This window comes from Sciurus vulgaris (genome assembly GCF_902686455.1).
Source record: "Sciurus vulgaris genome assembly, chromosome: 3".
NCBI classification, from domain to species: Eukaryota; Metazoa; Chordata; class Mammalia; order Rodentia; family Sciuridae; genus Sciurus; species Sciurus vulgaris.
Genome location: NC_136463.1, coordinates 56265186 through 56288938, shown reverse-complemented (window position 1 = coordinate 56288938; position 23753 = coordinate 56265186). Strand labels below are relative to the sequence as shown.

Here is a 23753-nt window from a genome sequence, read left to right as displayed (position 1 = left end):
ACTTGGGCAGCTTTTAATGTACTCTACAAGCTGTGACAAATGAGTGTCTGTGTAAATCAATAACCCTTTCTTTGAAGGGACTAATGGTTTTATGTGAATAGCTAGCAATGCTATGCAAACCTGTACTTGTGTTTCTTGTCATTGTTCTTAAAGTTCACTGTCATAACTCTGTTCCCCTTGACCTTTATCAGTGATACTTACCCGAGTTTTGTGTTGTTCATTGAGTTCTAACTGTACATCCCGCCTATCAGCCTTTATTCCCTTTTTTCCCATGTCTCATAAATGCCTCCTCTATGCCTCCTGTTCTGTTGGATTGCTCAGTTTTTAAGCTATGTTGTGATTGCTCTTTGAATGATGATTGACTGTCTCAGACTTAAGAGTACTTTATTCTACAACTCACAAATACAGATTTTTATTTTTATTGTTATGCTTTGAAACCAGGTTTATTATAATCCTGACTTCCATTAATAGTTGTTTATGTATATGGATGTTGATAAATGGAAAATCCAATGTGAACAAAAGTTCAGAGATCCTCAAATGCTATGAAACTCATAGCCCCAAAAGCTCATAGAGGCAGAACCTTTGGTTTTTAGAAGCAAAATGCATGCCAACTAGAAGTTTAACGAAGTCTTATCTGGGCTCTCAAACATTCAAAGATGATGTAATATTACAGCTAAAAATCTGGGACTAGCATTTGGAAGCTCTGATGTATATTTATATGCAATTAAAGTACAGAGCAACTCTACTCTTTGAAAGAAATTCTGTATATAGTCCTGTCCCAGTTGCCCCCAAATCTTCATTTCTAAAAGACAGCAATTCTAAGACAGCTTTAAAAAATATGGAAAGACTAGTATTTTAATAGGTATTTTAAATATATTTTCCAGAGCAAATATATTCTATTGACAAAGTTCTATTTCACATAACATGTTGTTTACTTAATGCGTTTCTACCCAGAGGTGAAGCATTTAAGCAGGATTGCATTGTGGGTATTATTTTTCTAATTAGCATCCAAACGTGGGACTCTGTAAATAGAGTTCAGCCTTAATGTGAACAGTGTTTCCCCGGGTGAAAGAGCCAGTTCAGGTCTGTGAGGCGTTAGCCACCATCACACTGAAGAAGTTGTCTGATTAATTACAATGTTTTGAACTTGGTCATGTTTTCAAGATGATGTCCCCTCCAGAGCAATTGACTAGATAATTGTGCTGCCATGGGACCTCAGTGGAACTTAGTAGGTGTGAGACCTGAGCCCGGAGCTGTCTCAACCTGTCGCCACATGCTTTATCAAAGGGACCATGCTCTAGAAAGATTGTCTCTTCCAGTAATTGGACACAAATTCTACCACCCTGTAGGAGAAAATTAAAATATACTTTATACTTGGTCTGCCAGAGGAAGAGATCCCAATGATCAGTGTAATGGGTAGAAGAGAAGAAAAAACAAAAAGTACAGATCAAGTTTTGTTGATTATAAAATTGAGATGGGCTATGATGAAATTGAGATCTTTTCCAGCTGTTATTTTTATGTCTAATAAGAAAAAAAAAAATTGAGTGGCCGGAGGGATAGTCATTGATTTTCTCCAGGCTGCAGTTTCCTCCATCTATAAAATTCTGTGATTGGACTTGATATCCCAATCACTTCTAACTCTAAAAATTTAGAAAATGTGTTCATGAAGTTGAAAGTACTATGCAAGTATCTGATATCATTAATGTGCATGTGGATATATGAATATGTACATGTGTATGTATGTGTGTGTATGTATGTATATCCTTCCCAGAGGACATTGTAGCAATGTCTAGAGACATCATTGGTATCAAAACTAGGCGAGGATGATGCTATTGTTATATGGTGGTTAGAGGCCAGGGATGCTGCTGAACGTTCCTCAATGCACAGAGCAGCCTCCCAAACTGATCATGTGACAGAGAATGTCACTAGTGCTGAGGATGAGAAACCCTGGTTTATATGTATGTACAGGTCTGTTAAGCACAGACAGTTATTGCACATACACGCTCTCATTATAAAGAAGGGCTCTTTGTATTTAATTTGTTCTAACCAGATCAACAAGACATTGTTTTCTCAGCCATCTGTTGAGACATGGAAATAAGCTTTGCTGTTCACAGCCTGACATTTTATCCATGTCTGTCTTAATGAGACTTCATTCTGGTTTGGTTACACTCCTCTCTGCTCAACAGATTGCATCAAAGTCTGGTTTAGAGAAAGGAGGCCAAGCTAAATGAGGGTTCTAAAGGAAGCTGACTGACCCTCTCATGGACTCAAGAAGGAAATAAGTGTGTATCATATATGTTTAGAGTTTTTCAAAAGAGATCTTTGAACCCTGAAGTAAGATAAAGTTTAAATGACTCTAGGATTAATTATCTTTGCATACTTATTATAAAAATTCATACAAACCTGGGATTTTATACTTCAAAGGATTTTGGTAATGATGTGGTCTAGTAAGATTATGAGGGAAATAAAGCTAAGAGATGTTAAGTGACTTGATCAATGTCACACAGTAAGTAAATGCCAGAGCTTGGAACCACATGTTACTGCTGAAAAATGTTTTATAAACTGCCAAACTATAATAAAAAACCCATGTCTCTTGCAATCACACTCTCCTTAAATATAAAATATCTCTGAGATGTCATCTGGGTATAAAATACCTCCCTCTTTGCATCACTGGATAAGTACTCAGTATGCATCGTGATTCAATATTATCCTGGTAGAATGATGTGTAATTCAAACAGAAAAATCTTTTTAATAAAATCGATGGCTGCCAGCTTCCCAACCCACGTGTCAGTTATTGCACCTGAACTGAGCTTAAGCTGAGGTATTTACTGTTCTTTGATTCAGCTGTCAATTACGGATCTCATTGCAGCTCCCCTCAACCTGATCATTTCAGGGTCCCAACTGCTTGAAAATACCTGCCAACTCCCTCCCACTCACCCACACAAAGCAACGGGGTAAATGTTAGAAGCTAAAATGAGAGGAATTAGGGTGGTATATAAATGTGTTAGCTCTCCTCTTTCCCCAGTGCTTCCAAAGCAAATCATGCCATTTCTTGCCAATTCTCTGCAGAAAAGCCAGGCATCACCCATCCTCTTTGAGCTCTTGGGCATGCAAACAGGGAATTTGGTTTCTGGTAGGGGATTCATTTGATGAATGATGATGTTAGGTTTACTTGTACTACATCTGATTCAGTTAGGTCTGTGTGGGCTGATGAAAGCCAGTGAAGCTCTCTGAGCCTCAGATTGCTCATCTGTAAAGTGGGGATACCAACAGTTACCTTCTGCATGGTTTACTGAAAGAATTACGTGGGATAAAGTCCATCAGTTTCTGAGCACAGTGCGCAGCCCGTAGTAATCATAGTAATCACAACTCTTGTCAGTTGCCATTGTCATCTCATTGCCCTAGCCCCCATGCTCCTTTGTCACAGCTACAGCCATGCTCTAGCCCTGGCTTCTGTCTCACACTCGACCTGCACTTCCAGCCCCTGGCTAGATGTCTCCCAGAGGCCACATCATGCTTCATATACACATAACTGACCTAATTACTTTTCAAAGACATTACTTTGAAGACTGCTACCAGTGAGGGGTCAGATCTCTCCTGGCTGGATTCTGTTTAGGTTTATTTATTAGTAATGAGGGAATCTGGGGATGCCAAAAGACAGAAACAAGTCAAAGGATTTCCCACATCCTTACAGTTTCAGCTCAAGGCAGTGAGGAAGTGAAATCATACTTCCTCTTAACCTTACAGGACCTGTGTTTCATTGGTGTGGGAGGCAGGGCAGAGCAGTTTGCATTGGCACCTGCCCCTGTGATGCTGTGGCTCCATGAGTCTGGAGGCTGAGGAGAGAGGGGAGCCCGGCAGAAGTCAGCCTCCATCTGAGGCCCACACTGCCCACCTGTTGTAACCTTCCAGGACACTTGCCTGATGAGAGAGGCCAGAAATTAAGCTGATAATTAAATTAAATTGCAGACTCTTTAAAGCTTAATCCTATTTTCCTCATGAATTCTGAAACAAAGAGACAATATTCTCTGCTAAAAATAATAGGGAGTTATAGAGTGAGCCATCAACTTCCCTAAACAAAGCAATTTTTTGAAAACCAGCAAACAATGGAAAGACAGGGAGGAGATGTCATTGTGACTTTGTGCAAACTTCACTTAAGAACTAAAATCCTACATTCCTTGTGATTTTCTCTTCTCTGTTGGAGTGGAGGGGAGGAATCACTACATAGTAAAGTAATAAGATTTTTTTCTAAAAATCTACTGTAGCACTTTATCTCACTTTGCTCCTTATTTCTATTAAAGAGCTTATCACCTTCTCAGAGACTCAAAATATAAACCTCCATGTCCTCTTTGGTTCTCAGCTTTCCTCATCTAGGTACTGACTTGGAGCTGAAGGATCTGTTCCAAGTTCTCCCTCAAATGAACACACGCAGTGCAGTTGTTTTATGTCAAGACAGGTTATCGCTGACCAGTATGCTGAAAACACATTTTTGATCCCCCCACCTTCTCTTTCAGTCCCTTTTTGTCTCCTTATGTTGGTTTCTTAAAATACCTATTTGGTCATGTCCCTTTGCCTCAGCATCTGGCTTCTTTAGCCTGACTAACTTCATCCTTAATGGTTTCATCTGTTCTCCACCCACACATCCTATTTATAGTACCTCTGGTACAGAGAGTACACAAAGGCCCTTCCAGAACTTTCCCTGCTCTAACCTAGGGTTCTATTACTTATTTATGAGAGTGAAAATATATGAGAAATGATATATTTAAAATGATAAAGCAAATTTAAAATGATAAAGCAAAAATCATTGGCTGCTACCAGATCAGCAAATGAAACATTGCCTATAGCCTAGAAAAATCCCTTCGACTCTCCTCCTGTTCCAGCTTCCTTTTCCCTACTAGAGATAATCATTATTATGACTTTTATAATAATGATTTCCTTGCTTTATGAACAAATACGATTTTATTTCATATCCATTTATGGCTTTATATGAATATGTGTATATGCTTGTGTACATGTTTGCATATGTGTATGTTCATTTTAAAAATATGTGTCCTGTTCCTTTCATTCAATGTTGTCATTGCAAGGTTCATTAATTTAAACATGTTGCTGTCTTTCACTATTTTTTTCTATATAATATTCCATCACAAAAATAGACTACAAATTATTGATTGTACCACTAATCTTACTGTTTTTTTTCCATCTGGTAGGTGGCAAGAACAAAGTTACAATGAATATTCCTGGTATATGTGTCCTTAAGGTCTGCAGGCTATACCCAGAAGTGGCACTGCTGTATCAGAAGCTGTGAGAATCTTCTCCATCAATAGGTTGAGCCAAACTGTCCTAAATGGTATGAACTTATTTACACTCCCACCAAGGGCATTTGAGGGTTCCTGAGTTCCATATGCTCACCATCACTTGCCATCTAAGGTTGTATCATTTATTCTAACCCAGAGGTTGCACAGTACTTTATCTTTGTAGTTCTAATTTGCATATTAAATGACTTCCTTTTGGGGATGAAATGATTTCTACAGCACAAAGTCTCAGCTTTTTCTTTACTCGTTTCTCCTTTAGTCCCTATAGTTCAGAGATCAAGGAGCCCTGCCTACTCCTGAAGGGTATCCCAACCTCTCCTCAGTCTGAATTCTGTTCTTCTTGGTAGAATGGGACACTTTCCCTGGTTTCTTGGAAATGTCTTAAGCCATTATTATTTACATTTTGTTCTTCAAAATATTTCATTAAGTCTTTATTAATAAAGGCTGTGTATAGGAAGGAAAAAACCCTATAACATAAAGGATGTTTATTGACAGAATCTCTTTCAGTTTCTTTATGTATAAAATGAATAGAACATTGCCCCATATTGTCGAATGATACAAATGCTCTACACTCAAAAATATGATCAGATCTTTACATATTTTTCAGTTCAGTGAAATTCCTCTGAGGCTTCCAAAACCACACAATTCACTCTAGTCCATTCTAGTTTGAAAGGTATAGATTTGGTATCTCTGAAATATGTTTACATGTTGTTGTTTGGAAAGAATTGGTGGCTTCTGTCATAATTGGAAACCACTTGTTACATCTTGAACTCAAATGTGTAATATTTTAAAATTCAGAAGTTTTGGATTTTAGTAAGAATTGTTTGGCATTGTCATTAAATGCTTGGTCAAAGAAACATAAGGAAATATTTGTACCAGTCTCTAAAAACACACTCTGTCAAGTACGTACAGCCTCTTTTCCCTGAATCAGCACAAGTATGACTCGAAAAGCACCACGGGTTGAAGGCTTAATTGATCAAATTCTTCTTCCAGCAGAGTGAGGGTAAAGAGGTGGTCAGTGTTGTTCACCTTAGCATGTGTAGAGACAGGAAGCAACCTCTCAAAGGAAGGAGGGTGACTGTACTGACAACTTCATGGAGCTTCATCCTTAATTTTCCAAATTCAATTGTATCAACTGGCTCCATCAAGAGCTCTTATAGACAGGGAGAGGACAGTAAAGGACTGGTGTCCTTGCTGAGGTCTAGTGTTCACCTATGGGATAAGTAGGTTCCTGGAAGAAATCCCAAGCAGAATTCAGTCAGCAAACCTTTTGCATTGGCGGACACAAATGTGCACTTTTGCTGTTTGAGAGCTATTTTCAACTCTGTGATGGAGAGGAGCCATGGTGTGCTGAAGCCAGTGCAGATCAGCTAATTGTTGCCGATTTAAGAATGTCATGAGCCAGTTGTTAAACACAGCAATTTTATTAAGATATATAAACTTGCATTTGTACAAATTATACTAAAGACAAAGATAATACATACTCAAGGCTCATCACTGCCTAGTTATTTTTACATTTTATGATTATCTAAGTTCCACATCCTAATACAGGAGGAACACATACATACATGAGAGTGTGCTGGTGTGTCTCTTCCCAGCACTGCATTTGGTGGCCTGAAATCAGTCATGGTAGCAGTATTTATATCATGGAAATTGAAAAAGGTTACAGAGCATGGCTTTTCTCTCCCAAAGATGTTTGTTAAACATTTGCCAGCATGCTATTGGATAGGAGTTTGTCATCTAGCTAAGTTGGGAATGTGAGGAACCCCGACTACTGGGAGGCACCACTGGGAGGTTGTTGCAGGCAAGCTGTTCTCTTCAGGACCATGTGCTTCCCTACGCGTGCCTCTCAGCAAGCCTTTGTTCTCTCCACCCATGTCAGTCTCTGGGATTTCCCTGGATTCTTTGATTATGCTTATAGCACAGAGGCAGGGATGGGGGAAGGGAATGTATCAGCAACTGTGTTGATCCACCAAGACAGGTGGCAAGGACTTGCAGTGTACATTTGAGTACAAATAAGAAGTGGAAACTCGAAGCATAAGACCAGAAGTGGTCATGTCCCTTAACCAATTACCCTTCTTTTCATAAGTCACAGGTGCAGTGTGCATCCCTGTATATAAGAAATGTATGTGGAAATGTTCAGAGTTACAATAGATTGGGTCCCTTCCATATTCCAAGCACTGTGCAGATAAGGAAAATGTGAGCCATTGTGCAATGTGGTAGGCACTGGGACTAAGGGTATACAGCATGCTGTGGGAGCACAGGGCAGGCACCTAGCTCAGACATGCACCATTCCGATAGGTGGATGTTTGATCTGTACAGTTTGGGAAAAACTCTGAATGATACAAAGCTCTTTTCAGCTGTATTAAGGTATGAAAAAAATTGTCATGAACAAGTTCTAGGCTTTATAAGAAAGTGATATGATATGATTTCAAGGTAAAAATTAAGTGTTGTGTATCCCAGACCACCCCTTACAAAACTGCCTACTTTCTAACACCTAAAATGCTGTAATTAAAGATTTACTCCCTAATCATCTCTTTACATGCAAATCCTCTTAGTGCCTTATCACTCCTTTGAATCTGAATGTGAATGAAAGTGTGATACTCTGTCTGAGAGCAGGTTTCTCTATGGGAATTGTTGATAAATAGGCCCCTAGAGTGGGAGTGAGGAAGGGAGGGAGAAGTGAAGGGAAAAGGATAGGAAAGGGAGACTGGAGATGAAAGGAGCCAGTGCCTGAAGCTGATCCCTATGTGAGGCTATTTAAAAGTGCCCAGTGGAGTAGAGGAAGATTAGGGGGAGGGAGTAGGGAAGGGAAAGGGTGGGTGATCTACTAGGGATTTAAATGGAATAAATCAACTTCCATGCATGCATGATTTTTTCAAAATGAACCCAACTGTTATGTGTAACTGTAATTCACTAATACAAGAAAAAAATGCAGTATTCATGTTGAAAAATAAATATTTTCTATTTATTAAAAAAGTGCCCATTCTAAGGGTCCTGGCTACACATCTCCTGAATGAAATCTTCCCCAATCAATAGACACACTTCTCTCCTAGCTGAGGCCACCACCACCTCACCTGCTGCACCCTGTGAAGGGAGTGTTTTGTGTGTGTGTGTGTGTTTTTTTTTTTTTTGCAAAGGATGGAAAAAGCTTTATGTTCACTAAACCCATCCATAGCAGGCCAGGCTTTCTGTCAGATGCGTTTTCTATTCAATATCTCAATCGACCCCAAACGGTGATGGATGTTTATTATCACTCCCATTTCCCGGAGAGGAATCAACACAATGAGTCCAAGAGATTTGCCTGAGGTCATGGGAGGAGAAACTCTGCTAAGATTCAGATCAACACCTACTTAACTTCAAAGGCCAGCCCTCTTTCTATTATTTAAAAAAAAAAAAATAAGGAAATTTACAAAACATACTGTTGCCTCCCATGAGATGCTCACACATTCCTCCCAGGAAGGTAGATCCTTCTCACCAAACCTACAGCCCACCAGCACCATAGGAGGATTCCTTTCCTGTATATCCGCACAGGCAAGATAATTCTCAAGCTTACTTTTTCATTGTATTATTACCTTTTTTCATTTTCCAGATATAATGCAATATCAAATAATATATTTTCAGATCACATTCATTTTTCCTGTTCTACCCCCATGTACACGAATGTGCATGTTCATGGTAATATATCTTCTTGTACCATTTTCCCCCAGTAAAGGAAAATAACTTAGGGAGGGAAACAGACTGTACACAAAATAATAGAAAGAAAAGTATAAAATTGTTCAAAGAAACAGCAAGAGACTTCCAGCTAGTTGACAGGTGATGGCAGCAAGGGGGATGAAGAAGGTGACAACTGCTTTCATTCTGAGTTTGGTTCCTCCTGGATACTGGTTCTCAAAGTGTGGTCCACAGACTACCACCACCACTAGCAGCAGCAATAGCAGTATCTCATGAGAGTTCATAGAGATGTCAATTCTTTCTTGCAAACTGCCTTTAAGTTCACTAAATCTAAACACTAGCTGGGAGTGGTGCCCAACAACCTGTCATCCTACAACCTGCCAAGTGACTCAGATGAACACTCAAGTTTGCGAGCCATTGATATAAAGCTCCATCCAAGAATTTAAATTCCAGAAGTTCACAGAGGTTGCCTTATGAAGTGCCTTCTATTCAACTCTTCAAAATACAACAGACAACAGGGTCCTCAGGGATATTTGGGGAATCTCTATTTTACTCAGAAGGCTAAATCTAAAGCTCCCTGGCCACAGAGTGTTTGTTGGTGTGACCACCATCATGGCGGACTGATCTGAGGAGGGTGCCACAGGATGCTGATCCATAATTCCCATTATTTTAGAGACATACCTTTTTACTGATATTGCGCTGGCCTGTCTGCCTTTGCTGATTTGAGGGACTTTCAGCAAGCTTGGAGAAAGCCATTCTGAAAAGAAGCAACTCTTGCAGCAGAGAAAACCACAGGATGCAAGCCTTTTTAACTACTGTGAACTGGACTTATTTTTCTTTCTCTTCAGAGGATGTCCTTTCCCCTCCTTCATTCAACTCTATCCCTGCTTAATTTCTGCCAATTTCATTAGCACATTATTATTTTGTTCTTTTTCATTCATTGAACCCAAAGTTTCCTCTCCCATGGGTGTTGATTGGAGTCTAACATTATCTACTTTCACAATAATTTGATAATATTGACAGCCAAGATTCTATCTTGGTTATAAAATATACTTCTGATAGCTAAGTCAAAAGTCATTTCCTTGATATTTTATTCAAAGCTATACTGTTCATCTATTTCAATGAGGTCTGTTGTTTTGAAAGCCTGGTGAATAGGCTGAATCACCTCCCCAAGGAACACCTATCCTGCTTCATCCAAAGTCAGGTGGATTTTTGGAGGCAGGCAGGGAGGGCTTTGAAGATGTTCTCAGATCCTATTGCATTGTAACTTTCATTATAAAAAATTAATTTGTTTCCTTTCCTAGACTATTTCTTTATGTTAGCCCCCGGGTTTTGTACTTCTTCATGACCACCCCCAGCATAGCTCCTGAAGTACACTAGGAGATCAATAACTGAATGAATGCATAAAAACATTCATGTTGAAGTGCATGTCCTAAATATGGTTGTTCCAGCCATCTATTGTTATGTAACCAACTACCCCAAACTTTGAGGTCTAAAACAACCATTTTATTTTTCTCACAATGTTATGGGTTTAAAATATGGAAAGCTCATAGATGAACAGTTCATCTCCAATCCATGTGACTCTGCTGAACTGGAGGATTTATTTCCAAGAAGGTTCCTTCACTCCCATGTCTGGCATCCCAGTGTCCCCAGCCTGTTTCTCTCCACAAGGCAACTCATGCTGACAGGCCTCTCCACATAGCTTCAGCTTTATACCACCTTAGAACATTCAGACTCCTTACATGGCATCTCAGGATGCCAAGAGCTAGATTTATGTTATAACCTTGAAGGTCTACAAACTGATAGTGTAACCACATTCTATTGTTTAAGCAAGCCAATAAAGCCTGCCAAGATTCAAGGAGCAAAATCACATCTGTGATCTATGGCAATATCAGTAATAATAATAAGTGCAAGGAACATTTATAAGTAAGCATCAGAACTCAGTCATCTATACTGCTGAATAAAGCAAAGTGTAAGTTTTAAATATTCTGCCACTTTTCACACATACTGTGTTGTTGCTGTTGTTATTGTGTTCATTTGGAAACCATAGATACTATAGTAGATAATACAACAAATAATAAAGCAAGTGTGGCTAAAAGGTAACTATCAAGGAATCTGATTGGATGATATAGAGAAATTCTTTGTAATGTTTTCATATTTTGGTTTATCAGAATTTTTAAATTTTGGTATTTGTGCTCCCAAGTAAGTTTTGTGGGTGCAGGTGTGGGCCAAGTCACAAAAATTGAATAGGGTTTAGAAAGGCCAAAGGGAAAGAGAAGCATATTCCATGTTAGAGTGAGCATCCAAACCAAAGGCACAGCCACAGGAATGATAAGGAGACCTTCCTGAAATAGGAAAGAACTGTACTTGGCCCAGGAGATGGCATGTGCTATGGGTGACAGCTGCTCTGGGGAATGAGTGGGGGCAGACTGTAAAAGTTGAAAGGCCTACTGCAGAGCTGCTATTTTATGTAGAGGGAAGTTTTTTTGTTTTTATTTATTTTTATTTTAATTATTAGTCTATATTAGCTGTACAGATTGGTGGGTTTCAGTGTGTCATTTCCATACATTCATATGCTATGATTAATCATACCCACCCTCTCTACCTTGTGCAGGAGGTTTTACAAAGAAGTATTCTACCTTTGGTCAAATACCTGTAGAAAAGGAGATGTTATGAAAGGTATAGTGTAAAAGGATTCTAAACATAATAAACTTTGGGGGAATTAATGTAGAACAGTGGTTTAAAAGCATTAGTTCATTGGATCATTTGTAAACTTGGGTCAGCACATTTATTTACAGAGCAGAACCTCTAAGAACCACAGTTGCTTTTAAATATTAATTCAGACTCCTCTACCACAGTCAAACAAAACAGTTTGGATTTATACTCTGAGACTTTTTGATTTTATAAGGACCCACAAGGATTTTATAGGTGAAACCAGAAATATATTTAGATCACCATAATTTGGAGTCATGGGGAAGCCACAGTGAGCAGGAAATCTCTAAGCCAGGGACAAAGTCTAGCAAAGGTTTTTGATTGTTGTGGAAGACAAGGCTGAACACAAAGATCCACTGCTGCATGTACTTGAATGCCCTAATTGTATCCTTTGGGTATAGTGATTTAATAACATACTTATTTAAAATGTAAAAAGACTTGTGTTGTAATTTTTGTAATTCTCAGTAGTGATACTTACATGTCTTCCTTTTCTTTCCCTTTCTGCCTTATTCTTTCTCATCTCTTCTATACAAATATTCACTGTTCCTTTAAATCTCATTTAATTAAGAGGTTTTTCTGTTTTTTTCCCCTGTTGTCTCATGTTGGAAGTAGGATAATCCTGAATCTCTAATAACTACAAATGGATTAAAGAAAATCTTGAGTTCAAGATTATTTTAACTTCACTGGCATAATTGTTAATATCTCCACTGTCCCCTGGGACATATAGGGTTACATCAATTAAATTGGTCTGTGTAACTGAACACAGTAACCATAAATGTGACTATTGTGTGTTCACCAGCACACTTTTAGGTATTTAATTTGCTTGGCTATAATAGATTGTCAGAGCAGTAAATGTGTGGCAAGTAATGTAAATGGTGTAATGATGGTAATTATCTGAATGGATCGATTGTTGTGTTATTGCAATGTGATATGAGTAGAAGAAAGATATAGACATCCCATATAAATTCCCATTTTCAGTTTTATTTCCATGCACATTTTTTCCAAGACATTTAAAGTGAAAACAACATAAATTGGCATTGCTGTTCTCTCCATTATCTCCTCCCATTATGCTTTGCGTTGTTTCCTTATTAATATCAGCACATCCCACCAAAGCTACATTTCTCCAAAGAAAGCAGCAATTTTATAGAACTTGAATTCTAGTACTTTCTTCTGTGATCCATGATATCCAAATATTTGAATTAGAAGTCACTTTGTAGGTTAGTTAGTTTATTCCTTTCATTTATTAATTAAAGAGCTATAAAACAACAAGGTTAAATAACTTGCTAAAGGTCACACACCCTGGCATCACCTAGTAATCTACAAACAAATGGAACTAGAACCTGGAACCTTCCCTCCCACCAGTCCTGGGGGAAGAACTAAGTGGTTGCACCAGCTGCAGATATGGGTTTAGTATCAAGAGGCAAAAGCAGTCCGTACAAAAAACACAGGTAAGTTAGGAAGAGCTTTCAGTTTAGTTTGGGTGGAAAAGGAGTAGTTTAAGTTTAACCAGTGATTAAAAATTCTGAAGGATCAACCGGAGAGCAGAAGGCCTAGGTTATGTGACAGATGTCTGTCCATGGTGAGAACTGAGGGGACATTGTAGGATCCTGCCTGAGGGATCCTGTGATGAAGCCATAGCTAGAACAGGGATGCAGGCCCAGAGGAACAAGAGTGAAGACAAGGACAAGGACTAACTCTGAAGAAGAAACAGCATGTTTAAGTCTTGGGACTAGAGCTATGACTAGGTGGAGACAGTCCTGATTCAGGTGGCAGGATTATCTTCAGATGAACTTTGCCCCAGAACTTTCCCTCAATTTCTTCTTACCATTCAGGTTCAGTCACTTTACTCAAGTTTCTTGATTAAACTAATAAAAACTGACATAAATCTGAAACTTTTCATGCCTCTGCCAAGAAAAATATTCAAATCACCAAGAAACACAAGACCACACATAATCCATGCCTTCTCATTATCAAAACCAGAGAACATCCAAATTTCAAATTACTGTAAGTAGAAAAATAAACATCAGATACCCACAGAACTGCTGTAAGCCTGTGTGCCCAGGGATGATGGTAGAAGAAGGAGAGGAAGAAAAGTCACCTAGAATGAGACAATCCAGTACCATGTGATCAACACTGATCATAGGTGCCAGGGTCCCAGCACTGGCTATAAGGCAGGGTTCAAAAGTGTGAGACCTCAGGCAGAGTCTGAGAATACAGGAAAAGAGAATACAGGACCCACCAACCATAATCATAGTCCATTGAAGAGGCTGAGACAAGGATAGGGAGAAAGGTGGTAGCATCTTATGTTCTTACATGGTATGTTGATAAAACAGAAAGAATGCAACTAATGGAAAGGAGAGTAATTTACATTACATATGTGATGATGGAGGGAGTCAAAGGACATTATGTTTACTAGACAGTAAAAAGCAAGATCAAAAAATGGGGGGCCAGAAGTGAGTACTAGTAAAAAAAAATACAAGAGTTAAATGGGAATGGGTAGAAGATGGCAGGAAGCCTCTCTGACTGTGGCTCTCAGTGTAGGGTTTATTTTCAGAACACAGTTAATGTTTTACATATTCAAAACAATAAAATGAAATCAAGAAGAGGGGAAATTAAATTTGGATATTATTGGAAACAAATGAGCCAGACTGAATTTCAAATGAATAACATAACCAAACTAATGGAGGGGGTAGAGAACTAATCTAGTAACGTCTGAACACAGGATTTTTATTATATACCTTCTTGCTAAAGAAAAACAAACAGCAAACTCTTCCTGATACTGTATTGTGTAGCATAATAGGTTTGTATGCATGGTGGAATGGGACACACCAGTAAATGCAATGATATTGGTAGCCCTGGTTCTCACCACACAAACAGAAAGATGCAGATATGAAAAGGGGAAGGCAAGGAGGAAGGAAGAATTCCATGGACAGAAGGTGAAAGAGTTCTTCCATTGGAAAGGACTAGAAGCCGTGCTCCTTCAGTGCAATTGCATGGCTCAGATTTTAGCTTTGAATTTTCATTTTCCAATTCAGTAGACATAGGATTCCTTGGAAAAATGGCTGATTTCAGGAACAGTGCAAGGAAAAGACAAGTAGGGTCTAGAACATCTCTGTGGCAGAAAATAAAGTGTTTTTAAAATAATGGCTACCTGTCAAAATGATAGAGTCCAGCTTAAAGGGGCTTACCTGATGAAAACTGGGGAAATGTGAGCATCAAAATTAATATTGACAATAATGACTTATGACTAAATAATATAAAAATCTATGTGTACATACTGATAAACAGGAATTATACTTATGTGAGAATACAAATTCCTAAGTGTACTATAATTCCTCTTATCCATAGTTTCATTTTTCACAGTTTCAGCTATCCTCCATTGACTGTATTGGGAAAATATTAAATAGGAAATTCCATAAATAAATAATTCTTAACTTTTTAAACCATTCAAAGTTATGTGATGAAGTCTCATACCAATCCTGCCTCAGTAGCAAAATCCTCCCTTTGTCTAACATATCTCTGCTATGTGCACTACCTGCCCATTGGTCACTTGGTAGCTGTTGTGGTTGTCAGATCAACAATGGGAGTATCACAGTAGTTGGGATGAAGTAGCCCTTATATGACTTCACGAGGATCCCAATGTGCAAGAGTGGTGATGCTAGTATTTTGTTACAGTGTGTTGTTATAGTTGTTCTATTTTATTATTACTGATTGTTATTAGTTTCTTACTGTGCCTACTTTATAAATTAAACTTTAGTGTAGACATACACACATAGGAAAAACATAGTGTATAACAATCCACCATTTAATTATGAGAATGCACTGTGAGAAATGCGTCATTAGGTAATTTTACTGTTGTGCAGAGTATGCTTAAATGAACAAAGCTATGATGTCACTAGGTGATATAACTTATAGGACCACTGTCATAAAGGTGACCCATCACTGACCAAAATATCATTATGCAGAACATGGCTGTATATAGGGTTCAGCACTAACCTTGGTTTTAGGGACCTATTGGAGGTCTTGAAATGTATACCCCACAATAAGGGGGACTACTGGAGTTATAAATCACCATTTGAAGCTGAAGTAATCATTGACCCAGTTAAGAAGTACTTATTGATGGCTGCTCAAATAGGTGAAAATTTGGTGAGCAATAGGATACTTTTAAAACCTCAAAATATTTCCATCAAAATTGCTTATTAGTTACAAAAGGGAAAATAGTGATTTTATGGCGATTTGGCAAACTGTATCTTAAGCATGTGATGAAAGTTAACATGTCCACTAACGGAACATGTGGATATCATGGGACTGATATGATGCATGGGGAAGACCCAGAGTCAAATATGTGCTATTCCTGCCACATGTGCATGAGTAAGTTTCAGACAAGCCAAAATTAAGGGACTTTATACACAATAATTGACCTCTACTAGAAAGGAAAGGAGGACAGAAGAAAAGAAATTAGCATTATAAACAGGAATTGCTTCAAATTAAAAGATAATGAATGAGGATGACATTAGAATACAAAACATGATTATAGATAGCATTATAGACTAGAAAAAAGTGGCCATAAAGGATATGTCAGAACAAGTGATGAAACTGGAATATGAACTGTATATCAGATTCGTGTACTCTATTAATGTTGCATTTCATTAAATCAACACCTAGAATGTGGTTGTGCAAGAGAACGTCTCTATTATTAAAAAGTACCTGAAAGTGTTCAGGGATAAAGGTTGTCATGTCTGCAACCTATTTTCAGGGTATGGGGAAGAAGCAAAAGGAAAAGAGAATGATACAGCAGATGTGGCAAAAGGTTAATGATTAGTGAATCTGAGGAAATGTGTGTGGGAGTTCTTTTTACTGTTCTTGCAAATCATAGGTTTAGAATTATCTCTAAATAAAAAAAATAAAAGAAAATGGATGGATATAGAGAAGTTATGAAAGAAAAAGGTTAATCTGTGCACATCTAAAAGCACATTATGCTCTCTGCACACTGACTTAAGAGCACCACCACCAAATCCAAAGGAGGTCTATAGCAAAAAGGTGAATAAAGCCCAGTTTTCTTGGGAGGGGAGTGGGTGTTCATTGTCACAGCCCTGGGCAGGAGTGACTTGCACAGTTCAGGATGCAGACAGGACCACCATGGCCACAGTGGAACCAGATCCCCAAACGTGGAGAGCGGCTCTCATGCCACCATTTCACGCTCCTACTAAGAACTAATATGCTTTTCCAGAGCACGTCTCCCCTCCTTGCTGGTCCCTGTAGCCCTGCAGTTACCACACTCAACATTCACATACCACGTGGCCCTGAGGAGCAGGAAAGCAATAATTAGAAGAAGAATGGTGGAAAGAGAGAGGCATTTCACATTGTCTTTGGATGCTCGAATGTCACTGAATAACAGTGAAAATAACATGTTTAGTTTGCATTTTGGAATTCGAGTTTCATTCATGACTTTGCCTGAGATCCTTTTCTGTGGCCTCAACAAATATTAGGCTGTGAGATTGTGACAGGTGTTAATGAAGGGGATTAAGGCATTTCTTACATTTACATTTTTGTGGAATGAGATAAACATTGTAATCTTTCTATGGAACACTCTCACTTCAAACCATGATTTGATTTTCTACCTGTTCAGAATATCAAGTTTTGCATTTCTTAAAATTATAATGTATTTTTGTGAGTGAGTTGATAAGGCAGAAGTCATCCCTGAGATACTTATAATAGTACTTAGAGCAAACTTGTCAAAGGTACTTCTGAAAGATTATTTTGGATCCTGAAGAGATATATTTAGTAAGTGTATTGAATAAGTTGTCACATAACACAGCATTTCATTGATTCATTTGCGTTATTTTTGTACCTGACTGCAGGCAGAGAATTCAGCCTTGGCTTTGGAAAATGAAAATCAAAGAGAACAGTATGAGCCATGCCTTGATGAGGTAAGTTGAATGGAGATGTACATCATAAGAGGCTGGGCTGGTCAGAGCCTCATAATCAGGTCTTAGTGTGTGCATATCACCAACTTCCACAGATCCTTAGCATTTTCTGTTCCAAAGGGAAGTTGTAAACCTTGATGAGAAGGAAGATCAGCAGATGGGTGTGTGTGTGTCCATCTCTTTTCCTCTCTCTCTCCTCCCTTCTCCCTCCCTCCCTCCTTAAATCCACATACAGGCATCTGTAAATTCCTTCTGGTTATTATTTAATATTATTAGGGCACAGGTGGAGTGTGCTTTCCTGTGCAATCAATTCCTTCTGTCCAATAAGTGGGATCCCTGCCTATGAATGAGAAAAACGACACTGAAGCACATTGCATCTGCCATTGGATGCCATCTCTGAATAAAAGCGAATCCTTGATAGAGTGGGTGGGACAATGTTCACAGTTGGCAGCCAGAGGAAAAAATATCAGTAGATTGAGTACAAGCCAAAAAGAGAAAGGGAAGCGAGGAAGAAAATTTGAGGGGAATGGAAGAAGACAGGGCCATACGCATGAGTAAACTCAGTGAGTATTATTTGATGATAATGAAGATATGAAGACAGAGACTTGGGTGTTTGAGTTTCTGGCAGGTGATGGGGAGGTCTGGAGCGTGCCTCTCCCTGCCTGCCCTCACCTTCCCTCTCACCACCAGTCATCACACTGGAGATACCCCTGTGCCTTCTTCCTGGAAGGGGGACCTTTCCCCTCACTGGAAATTCTCCTCTGAGACTTGCTAGTGATTGCAGCCATTACATAAATGAGAGGACTTCTTTAAGCATCTGCCCAACACCCTAAACTCATGAGTGCTCTGGGAGATTCCTTGAACAGATTTTCGAAAAGCTACACTTAATTATGTTTCTATTACTTTGCCAGTGGGAATTACCAAAATATTGTCAGTCTTGTTCTCCCTACTACCAATTAGGAAATACATTTCCAAAAAGTTCCTCTTGCTATTTCTTACCCTTTTCTGTCTCCCTCTCATAAGACATGCTGTCCCAGAGGTAGATGTGTTGGACTATAAAGCATGCCGTCTCCCATCCTATCTAAGACACCACTGTATCGCCATGTACTTTTTTAGGCCCTTCAAACTGAAGTAGTTTGTCTCTGTACTCACAGTACAGGTCACACTTAGGGTTTTCCTGCAGCACTGGTTCTTGGCACATAATTTCTCGATGGGTAACATCAACCTCCCAGGGACCTAGTTAGGAATGCCATCTCAGAGGCCCCACCAAGACTCACAGAATCAGACTCAGGTTGAGCCCCTTCATCTGTGTGTCACCAGGTTCTGTGGTGCACACTGCACTGGGAACCCTGCCTGAGCACAGTCTGCTTTGTATTTTTTTCTTATATGTGGTTGGAGGACTTCCAAGGTGTCCCCAGAAAAATGTTTAATATTCAACATTTTCATTGCTTAATATTTGCAGCCAAATACATTGGTTACTGAAGCAAAATGGTGTTTGTAATTTTCTGCCCTGTCAGGAGCAGAATAATCTTTGCAATTTCTAAAGTTAAAAGAATCATAAAAAGTTGGTTGACATAAAAGAAAGCTTAAAGGCTCAGGGTCTAGCGAGGCCAGTTCAGCAGCCCTCACCCCTGCTCCCCAGCCTCTTGGTCCAATCAAAGTTTAGGGCAAGAAAGATCAAATAGATCTATGGGTGTTTAAAGGAATAAATAATGCCCTTGAGTCATATGCATTGATCAGCAATGTTTCACTTTAACCTCCTGCACAGAAATTTCCAATGAGACTATCTACACTCAAAAGTTAAATTTATGTGACTCTTCTTATGCATCACAATTCTTTCCCAGGTCACCCCTCTCCATCTATCAAAAGGCTTATAGTGTTTCTTTTCGGAAACCCTGGTCTACTTACTGTGTGTTCCCAATATCTTCTTTCTGTAGGTTCTGGCAGAATGTGTCCGGAGAAACATAAGTTTTCACCCACTAAATCATTTCATAGAGTTTATACTGCAGGTAGAATTTTCAGAGGAAAAGTCCCTCTGTTCTTTTTTTTTTTTTTTTTTTTTTTTTTATTGTAAACAAATGGGATACATGTTGCCTCTCTGTTTCTACATGGCGCAAAGGCATACCATTTGTGTAATCATAAATCCACATACAGTAATGTTGTTTGATTCATTCTGTTATTTTTTCCCTTCCTCCCACCCCTCCCACCCCTCTTTACCCTCTATACAGTACTTTCTTCCTCCATACTTGCCCCCCTCCCTAACCCTAACTCTAACCCTAACACTAACCCTTCCCTCCCCCTATTTTGTGTCATCCTCCACTTATTAGCGATATCATTCATCCCTTGTCTTTTTGAGATTGGCTTATCTCACGTAGCATGATATTCTCCAATTTCATCCATTTGCCTGCAAATGCCATAATTTTGTCATTCTTTATGGCTGAGTAATATTCCATTGTGTATATATACCACAGTTTCTTTATCCACTCATCAATTGAAGGGCATCTAGGTTGGTTCCATAGTCTGGCTATTGTGAATTGAGCAGCTATGAACATTGATGTGGCTGTATCTCTGTACTATGCTGATTTTAGATCCTTTGGGTATAGGCCAAGGAGTGGGATAGCTGGGTCAAATGGAGGGTCCATTCCAAGTTTTCTAAGGAATCTCTCCACACTGCTTTCCAGAGTGGCTGCACTAATTTGCAGCCCCACCAGCAATGTATGAGTGTACCTTTCTCCCCACATCCTCGCCAACACCTGTTGCTTGTATTTTTGATAATCGCCATTCTAATTGGGGTGAGATGGAATCTTAGGGTGGTTTTGATTTGCATTTCTCTTATTACTAGAGATGTTGAACATTTTTTCATATGTTTATTGATTGCTTGTACATCTTCTTCTGTGAAGTGTCTGTTCATTTCCTTAGCCCATTTGTCGATTGGGTTATTTGTATTCTTGGTGTAGAGTTTTTTGAGTTCTTTATAGATTCTGGAGATTAGTGCTCTATCTGAAGTATGATTGGCAAAGATATTCTCCCACTCTGTAGGCTCTTTCTTCACATTACCGATAGTTTCCTTTGCTGAGAGAAAGCTTTTTAGTTTGAATCTATCCCAGTTATTGATTCTTGCTTTTATTTCTTGTGCTATGGGAGTCCTGTTGAGGAAGTCTGGTCCCAGGCCGACATATTGAAGATCGGGACCTACTTTTTCTTCTATAATCTGCAGAGTCTCTGGTCTGATTCCAAGGTCCTTAATCCATTTTGAGTTGAGTTTTGTGCAGGGTGAGAGATATGGGTTTAGTTTCATTCTGTTGCATATGGATTTCCAATTCTCCCAGCACCATTTGTTGAAGAGGCTATCTTTTCTCCATTGCATATTTTTGGCGCCTTTGTCTAGTATTAGAAAGTTGTATTTATTTGGGTTTGTGTCCGTGTCCTCTATTCTGTACCATTGATCTACCTGTCTATTTTGGTACCAGTACCATGCCGTCCTTATTACTATTGCTTTGTAATAAAGTTGAAGTTCGGGTATTGCGATACCCCCTGTTTCATTTTTCCTGCGAAGGATTGCATTAGCTATTCTGGGTTTCTTATTCTTCCAGATAAATTTCATGATTGCTTGCTCTATTTCTGTAAGGTACGTCATTGGGATTTTAATTGGGATTGCATTGAATCTGTATAGCACTTTTGGTAGTATGGCCATTTTGACAATATTAATTCGGCCTATCCAAGAACATGGGAGATCTTTCCATCTTCTAAGGTGTTCTTCGATTTCTTTCTTTAGTGTTCTGTAGTTCTCATTGTAGAGGTCTTTTACCTCTTTTGTGAGATTGATTCCCAAGTATTTTATTTTTTTCGATTCTATGGTGAATGGGATAGTTTTCATAATTTCTCTTTCTGAGGATTCCTCACTTATGTATAAAAATGCATTGGATTTATGAGCATTGATCTTGTAACCTGCCACTTTACTGAATTCACTTATGAGTTCTAACAGTTTTCTGGTGGAATTTCCTGGTTCCTCTAAGTATATAATCATATCATCCGCAAATAGTGATAGTTTCAGTTCTTCTTTTCCTATTCGTATTCCTTTAATTTCCTTGGTCTGTCTAATTGCTCTGGCTAGAGTCTCAAGAACGATATTGAATAGGAGTGGTGAAAGAGGGCATCCCTGTCTTGTTCCAGTTTTTAGGGGGAATGCTTTCAGTTTTTCACCATTTAGAATGATATTAGCCATGGGCTTAGCATAGATGGCCTTTACAATGTTAAGGAATGTTCCCACTATCCCTATTTTTTCTAGTGTTTTGAGCATGAAGGGGTGTTGTATTTTATCAAATGCTTTTTCTGCATCTATTGATATAATCATGTGGTTCTTGACTTTAAGTCTATTGATATGGTGAATGACATTTATTGATTTCCTGATGTTGAACCAACCTTGCATCCCTGGGATAAAACCCACTTGATCGTGGTGCACTATCTTTTTAATATATTTTTGTATGCGATTTGCTAAAATTTTGTTGAGAATTTTTGCGTCAATGTTCATGAATGATATCGGTCTGAAATTTTCTTTCCTCGATTTATCTCTGTCTGGCTTGGGTATCAGGGTAATATTGGTTTCATAGAATGAGTTTGGGAGGGTACCCTACTCTTCTATTTCATGGAATACTTTGAGAAGTATTGGAATGAGCTCTTCTTTAAAGATTTTGTAGAACTCGGCTGAGAACCCATCTGGTCCTGGACTTTTCTTTGTTGGTAGGCTTTTGATGACCTCTTCTACTTCATTACTTGAAATTGTTCTATTTAAATTTTGTATGTCCTCCTCGTTCAATTTAGGCAATTCATATGTCTCTAGAAACCTGTTGATGTCTTCGAAATTTTCTATTTGGTTAGAATATAGATTTTCAAAATAGCTTCTAATTATGTTTTGTATTTCAATCGTGTCTGTTGTGATATTTCCTTGTTCATTCCGAATTTTGGTGATTTGGGTTTTCTCTCGTCTTCTCTTTGTTAGAGTGGCTAAGGGTTTATCAATTTTGTTTATTTTTTCAAAGAACCAACTATTTATTTTGTCAATTTTTTGTATAGTTTCTTTTGTTTCAATTTCGTTGATTCCAGCTCTGAGTTTAACTATTTCCTGTCTTCTACTACTTTTGGTGTTGGTCTGTTCTTCTTTTTCTAGGGCTTTGAGCTGAAGTGTTAGGTTGTTTATTTGTTGATTTTTACTTCTTTTATTGAATGCGCTCCATGAAATAAATTTTCCTCTAAGTACTGCTTTCATAGTGTCCCAAAGATTTTGATATGATGTTTCTTTGTTCTCATTTACCTCTAGGAATTTTTTAATTTCCTTCCTAATATCTTCTGTTATCCATTCATCATGTAATAGCATATTGTTTAATCTCCAGGTGTTGGAGTAGCTTCTGTTTTTTACTCTTTCATTTATTTCTAACTTCAATCCATTATGATCTGATAGAATACATGCTAGTGTCTCTATCTTCTTGTATTTGCTAACATTAGCTTTGTGGCATAATATATGGTCTATTTTAGAGAAGGATCCATGTGCTGCTGAGAAGAAAGTGTATTCGCTCTTGGTTGGATGGTATATTCTATAAATGTCCGTTAAGTCTAAATTATTGATTGTGTTATTGAGATCTATGGTTTCTTTGTTCAATTTTTGTTTGGAAGATCTGTCCAGTGGTGAGAGAGGCGTGTTAAAATCACCTAGTATTATTGTGTTGTGGTCTATTTGGTTTCTGAAATTGAGAAGGATTTGTTTGACATCCATGGATGAGCCACTGTTTAGGGCATAGATGTTTTTGATTGTTATGTCTTGCTGATTTATGGTTCCCTTAAGCAGTATGTAATGTCCTTCTTTATCCCTTTTGACTAGTTTTGACTTGAAGTCCACCTTATCTGAAATGAGGATGGATACCCCAGCTTTTTTGCTGAGTCCATGTGCATGATATGTTTTCCCCCATCCTTTCACCTTTAGTCTATGTGTATCTCTTTCTACGAGGTGAGTCTCTTGCAGGCAACATATTGTTGGATCTTTCTTTTTGATCCAATCTGCCAGTCTATGTCTTTTGATTGATGAGTTCAGGCCATTAATATTCAGGGTTATTATTGAGATATGATTAGTATT

At 38.5% G+C, this 23753-nt stretch overlaps 1 pseudogene across 1 annotated transcript in view; it reads left to right on the top strand.

Annotated features, from left to right (window-relative positions):
- LOC306655723 (nck-associated protein 5-like) overlaps positions 1-23753 on the top strand; it is a 251924-nt pseudogene that overhangs the window by 107892 nt on the left and 120279 nt on the right. The window contains exon 3 of the transcript XR_013767021.1: positions 17561-17629. The product of XR_013767021.1 is annotated as a nck-associated protein 5-like (transcript). The remainder of the gene's footprint in view (positions 1-17560; positions 17630-23753) is intronic.